Here is a 7,398-nt window from a genome sequence, read left to right as displayed (position 1 = left end):
GAAGAGATTTTTTTGCCTCAACTTCCCATAAACGATAGTTATTTGAGGTTTACAGGAACTGTTGTATTGCTCGTATTCTACCAGGAGTCAGATCTAAAGTTTGATGGTGCGTCTAGGGTGCTACTCCGTTCAGATTATTTCAACCAAGGTTGTGGGAATCGCGATTTTGTTATACGACTCTATGACTTTACGATCCAAACTAACCCCTATGATTCTACGATTTTAGTTTTTAGAATCTACGTTTCTACGATTCTGATAGTGAAGATTCTACTATTTGCGATCCTACTATCGAAGCTCCGATCCAACTCAAAATCATGATTTTGACAACCTTGGTTTCAACAGTAATGCCTTCGTCTTTGGTGAGCTGGTGCAAATCAGCAATGGAAGTGATATTTACCCGTTTTCTTCAATGGCCACTATGGTGATGTCGAAGGTGGATGACGGAAGTTGTCATCAAGCTTAAAGGATTATTCGATCTTGATCGTAATTTTCTTTCTTGAGCTAGGGCTGTTTGGGCTGATTGGGCTGGGGCTGCTTTTTAGTTTCCAGTTTTGTCAGTCAATGTCTATATGGTTTGTAATTTGTTCTCCGTTAAATGAATTAGACACGTATTAGCTTGCCAAAAAAACGATTGATGGCAAGTGCGTATTCAATGAGCAGACGTATGATATGCGGAACCACAATGGACCAAACATTAAGCTAAGATCATGTGTGCTCTATATAGACAAACAGTTCGTGTCTTCTTGCCTGAAAATTCGTAGGAGCACTACACCTATTGATCTGCGTCGTGATCGAGAAACTTGTTTCGGCGCAAATTGCTTAAAGAACAGATGAAAATGTAAAACTAGACCAATACGAGACATTGCACAAGTTCATAGGTGTATTAATACTTCCCCAACCTTTCTCCTACGTCTTTTTCTTGTACCACAACCGTATGCAACGTCTTTCCCATATTCTAACCTCAATAGTGTCTCCAAGTCTCCACCAAACCCAATCCCTGCACGGGCATCACCTCCACCCTACTCTAACATAACACAGGATGAAGATGTCGACACAACTTGTGTCGAGAGAGGAAAATACGACTTCTCTTGTAACCTGAACTTTCCCTTGACGGGATTGTAGTAGGTGCCTCATGAAGGAAATGTGCCCTAGAGACAATAATAAAGTTGTTATTTTATATTTCCTTATTCATGATAAATGTTTATTATTCATGCTAGAATTGTATTGATCGAAAACCTTAATACATGTGTGAATACATAGACAAACACTATGTCTCTAGTGAGCCTCTACTTGACTAGCTCGTTGATCAAAGATGGTTAAGGTTTCCTAACCATGGACATGAGTTGTCATTTGATAACGGGATCACATCATTAGGAGAATGCTGTGATGGACAAGACCCATCCGTTAGCTTAGCATAATGATCATTCAGTTTTATTGCTATTGCTTTCTTCATGTCAAATACATATTCCTTCGACTATGAGATTATGCAACTCCCGAATACCGGAGGAATGCCTTGTGTGCTATCAAACGTCACAACGTAACTGGGTGATCATAAAGATGCTCTACAGGTATCTCCGAAGGTGTTTGTTGAGTTGGCATATATTGAGATTAGGATTTGTCACTCCGAATATCGGAGAGGTATCTCTGGGCCCTCTCAGTAATACACATCATAAGCTTGCACGCAAAATGACTAAGGAGTTGGTCACGAGGTGATTTATTACAGAACGAGTAAAGAGACTTGCCGGTAACGAGATTGAACTAGGTATGCAGATACCGTCGATCGGATCTCGGGCAAGTAACATACCGATAGACAAAGGGAATAATGTATGTTGTCATAATGGTTCAACTGATAAAGATATTCGTAGAATATGTAGGAGCCAATATTAGCATCCAGGTTCCGCTATTGGTTATTGACCGGAGAGGTGTCTCGGTCATGTCTACATAGTTCTCGAACCTGTAGGGTCCGCACGCTTAACGTTCAATGCTGATATTGTATTATATGAGTTATGTTATTTGGTGACCGAATGTTGTTCAGAGTCCCGGATGAGATCACGGACATGACGAGGAGTCTCGAAATGGTTGAGAGATAAAGATTGATATATAGGACGATAGTATTCGGACACCTAAAGTGTTCCGGAGTGTATCAGGTATTTATCGGAGTACCGGAGGGGTTACCTGAACCCTTGGGGGAATATATGGGCCATGAGAGGGGAGCACACTAGCCCACAAGGGGTGGCACGCCCCCCTATGGCATGTGGCCGAATTGGAGAAGGAAAGGGGGGGGGGGGGTTCGCCCCCCCTCCTTTCTCTCTTACCCCTTCCCTTTCTTCTCCGGTGAAAAGAGGAAAGGGGTGCCACTTGGGGAAACCCCAAGTAGGATTCGGATCCTACTTGGGACGTCCCCTGGCTGCCTCTCCTCCCCTCCCACCTATATATATGTGGGGAGGGGGTGCCTAGAACACACAACATCAATTGTTAGCCGTGTGCGGCGCCCCCCTCCATAGTTTACACCCCGGTCATATTCTCGCGGTGCTTTAGGCGAAGCCCTATACGGATCACTTCACCATCACCGTCACCATGCCGTTATGCTGACGGAACTCATCTACTTCCTCGATGTCTTGCTGGATCAAGAAGACGAGGGACGCCACCGAGTTAAACGTGTGCTGAACTCGAAGGTGTCGTACGTTCGGTGCTTGATCGGTCGGAGCTAGAAGAAGTTCGACTACATCAACCACGTTGTCAAACGCTTCCGCTTTCGGTCTACGAGTGTACGTATACACACTCTCCCCTCATTGCTATGCATCTCCATGGATAGATCACTACGTGTGCGTAGATTTTTTTTGTTTTTCCATGCAACGTTTCCCAACACCTCGCGACACCCCGGACACTACAGTATGCTTGAAGTTGCCATCTAAAGATTTACATGCCGAATCTAATCAAATATGCTTGAAGTTGAAGTACATGCCAAGTCTTCAGTCGCCGCACATTGAAGGCCTCCAGAGTGTTCCCTCCTTTGACGGGCTAGTGGTCCGGCCCATATGCTAGTCCAGCCGGGCTAGGCCCCCCTAGTCTAGGACACCATCAGTAGCCCTCGAACTTGTCTTTGGAGCCGAGGATGATGGTCTTCTTCGGATAATGTCTTTGGCTGGATGATCTTCGGCTTGGCAAGCTAGTTCCACGTCCTCGACTGGGCACCACAAAGCTCATGATCCCTTTAATCGGTTATTATCTCCCTTCTTGATAGAGGACCAAATAAATCCAACCATGTGTCACCGAAAATGTACTTTCACTCATCCGAAGTGCTAGGCTTGCTTAGTCTCAGAGACTAGCAGGGCAGATGACCACGACACTCAATTACTCACAGCTTTTACCGAAGTGTCACCATTCCTGACATCGCATATGTCAGTCATTACTTATTTGAATCACAGTTCAAGGCAGACCTCTTATTGGCACATTGTATCAAAACGGAGGTCGTGCCCTGCATTTTAGGGATATCATCAATCAGTTGTTTCACCCCAAGCGGCCATAACGGCGCGAATGGTCGAAACATGGCAATTTTTACGGTGCAACTGGGGGGGACGCTTTGCCTTTTACTGGCTTATAAAGAGTAGGAGGGATGAATCCATTCTTTCACGCTATCCTTTTGCTCCAACGCTCAAACCCTCCAAGCTCACACACTTCCAATCCCCTTTCCAAGCCCCAGTCCTTCTCCAGTTCTCCGCCTCCCGCTCCAATGGCCGAGGCGGATCTGAAGGGGAGGTGGGTGGCCTCCAAGGTCACCAATGCCACCATCGCCGAGCTCCGCGTGGCGGGATACATTCCCGTCGATGCCGCCTGCCCGTCATCGTAGCCTGGCCAATGCGTCCCTACTCCCAAACCTGGGGAACGGATTGTTTTTATCCCCCACCTCGTCCGAGGTCTAGGGTTCCCCCTGCACCCCTTACCGGCGATCCTTTACTGTGCCGAAGAGATCACCAAGATTTGGGTGCGTTGGGGTCTAAACCCTAGGGGTATGATGATGAATGTATGAATGGGGTCCCTACGGACTAAACTCTCTGGTTTATATATGTACCGGGGTATTTAGGGTTACACATGGTTACATACCGAATCTAATCAGATATGCTTGAAGTACACGCCAAGTCTTTGGTTGTCGCACATTGAAGGCCTCCGAAGTCTTCCCTCCTTGACGGGCTGGTGGTTTGTCCCATACACTAGTCCAGCCGGGCTGGGACCCCCTAGTCCAGGAACCGTCCCTTTCTATCGAGTCTATGCGTGAATATCTATCATCACCTCCTTGTGGGTTGCTTGTGAGTACATTCAAAGTTCTCACCTAGCATTTTTGTCACTGGCTATTAACTTGGCCAGGCATGGAGTAGCAGTATATGGATGATGGGTTTGATGATAACCTGGCGAACTAGGGTGCAATCATAGTCAGTTGCATGTGGCGTACCAAAGGGTCTACATGATGTGTTTGAAGATTCTGCTGCAATGTTTGAACTGGTAATTGATCACCTTGACAAGATGGACGTAACTATGAAAGTATAAGCTCAATATTTATGGATGTTGTTTTGTTATCAGTTTGACTATGCGCAACAACACACTGATCATGGGATCGCTATAAGATGCACATGGAGACTTTGGTCAACTAAGCCAGGGTCACCACAAATCTGGTCTGGGCTCAGTATCCGTCTAATGCAACCCCTTCCTGGAGTGCCAACCGATGGTGCAGACAACCGTCAACGCCGTGATAGGGTGGCAAGCATAGTCGGAAGTAATAGTGGGGAGTTCATAGAGGGGTTTTTTACCCAGGTTGAGACCCTCATGGTTGAGGTAATACCCTACTCCTCATTTGTTTTAGATTGATGTGGGAGCACCTCATGTGAGGGAGTTACAACTGGCTCATGATGATAACTATCGAGGTTTGTGTATAATGGAATAGATGCCTAGAGCTACCCCCATGATACGTCTCAAACCTATCTATATTTTTTGAAGTATTCATGCTATATTCACATCATTTTTACATCTTTTGGTGCACTTGTGTATTATTTTTATTGGACTAACATGTTAATTAGTGCCCATAACCAATTGTTGTTTCCTGTATGTTTTTTGTTTTCCACAAAATCCATATTTGTCGAGCTCAAAAATACACTAGGATTTGCGAGGATTTATTTTGGAAAATAAGAGACCCAAGGTAATTGGACCCACCTGGAGAGGAGCTCCTGGGGCTCCAAGTACGATAGTATGTTAGGAGAGACCTCTCCAACATATAAAACTGCAATGATGACGATTGATCTAGTAACTTAGCCAATTTCCTAGGAACAATTTCGGACCACATACCACCATTTTTTCACACTCGCTATCCTTTAAATTATTGTTCTTTTACAAAACAACACCTAACTTTTATTTACAAGTTCTTTATTATCTTGGAAAGCTACCCGTTTATACCTGCAAAGTACTCCTAGTTTTACTTCCTGCGTAAAGCAGACACTTGGTGTGCGTAGGGTTGTATCATTGGCACATAGGACCTCGAAGAATATGAATCTTAACTTTAGCTCCATGTGGGTTCGACACTCCGTACTTACCACCTCCATCAGTGAAAAGTGCAATGACAATTCCTTGCACATGGGGATTATCACCCTACTCTCGCCTTATAAAGGGGCCAAGAGCTAGGGTTTACATGCTTCCTAACCGACCTCATCGACGAGTGTTTCTTGTCTTGCACGCCAAGATCATGCTTCACCTTCGAGTCGGGCCCCTAGACTGAACGCCATGACAGATTTACCGCTAGGCCCCCTGGTCCTCGAGGCTAGGCTAGTGTCGGGCTTCACATCCGATGGGCCACCCCCAATGTATTGTACCATCAATATGCATACATCATTCCTATTTCTAAATAACCCATGATGTCCGGCGCTTGCTGATTTAGCACCACCTCCGGGTTCCGAAATTGCACATCGCTAAGATGGTTACACCCGCAAGGATTTCTAATGGCTTTCATAACCATAAGAATGAATTGTATTTTGCGTTGGCTCGTCAAGCCTATCACAATCCTCCTTTAATTCTTTACCCAGACTTTGGACCAACTGTCTTCAAAAGTACATAGGCGGAGTTACAAATTTCTATTATTTCACATAATTTTTGCCATTATTGTTGATAGAGCAATGTTGCCTTATTCTATCAATCTATCACAAATTCATAATCCACAATAACAATGAAGGAGTAGGAAATTATGCACTAAACATCAATAGTTGAACAAGATCATGTCATCTTAACATAAGTAGTTGAACAAGATCGTCTCAAAGGAGCTTTAAAAGGTTGTAATCCATCCATGATTGCCAACAAATATAAAGATCATGCAATCCATACATCAGTGCCACCCAAAATTGAATTGAGCACCATCCACAGTAATAGATCCGTTGTCTATATACACATTGTGCCAAGTGCTAACACAAAGGCTTATTGCGTGCATACACTTTACATAAAAAATATTTGAACCAAATTTTTGCACAACATTGTGCTCACCATATATCGAAATTCCAGGGTCTTCCTCCTTTTCTAAAAAAAACCATATATCGAAATTCAGAATCTTTTAAGCTCTCGCCCATGTATAGCATACAAGGTAAATTTTGCTTTGCCTGCTGAAATGACACATCTGTGCCTCTATATGGGCTTCGGTGTTAATGACAAATGATTAAGAGACTAAAAACTTGCATTTATCTATGCGTAAAATGACAACTTGTAGGAACCGGGGTGTAACCGTGTGACTCTCGTCCATGTACCTCGAGATGGTGCTGCAAACTTAATTCCTGAGCATACATATGTTCGTCATAAACATTCAATTAGCTGTAATTTAATTACACCTACATGATCTTTGTATAATCTTTTAGGAGTAGCCACATAGATCTACAGAAAATGTGGCCTATTACTCTATTAATTATGCAAGTGATGTACGGCCCATGGTTTGTAGTTTTGCACCTTGTCCTCTGTGCAGAAAATTGAATCCACACTAGTAGTTAATTACCTTGTCACACGATCTTGGGGTTGAGGGTGAGGGTGGATAAGCTAACCACTAGCTAGTCACGTAAGTTACGGCGCTAGAGATGCCTTGAGACACACTACAACCTTGTTCTTTGTCCTTCCACCCCCCTGGAGACCGGCAAACAACGCAAAGCAGTAACACCCGTCACATCATCATGCACAACTAATGTCTCAAGCATATAAGCACAAACTAAACTAGATTAACGTGCGCTGCTCTAGTGGAATCCATGGGGCAATGGAACCGGGAGGAGTTCAGGAGTTTTGTACAGTAGTTATATTGCACCAAGGCCAGTCTGCTAGCCAGTGATTATAGTATTATGGGCTCTCATTTTGCAAGGGGCCTAGGGATTGAGGACAGAGGTG

This window comes from Triticum urartu, chromosome 6, assembly GCF_003073215.2.
Source record: "Triticum urartu cultivar G1812 chromosome 6, Tu2.1, whole genome shotgun sequence".
In the NCBI taxonomy this organism is placed as follows: domain Eukaryota; kingdom Viridiplantae; phylum Streptophyta; class Magnoliopsida; order Poales; family Poaceae; genus Triticum; species Triticum urartu.
This window is presented reverse-complemented; position numbering follows the sequence as displayed.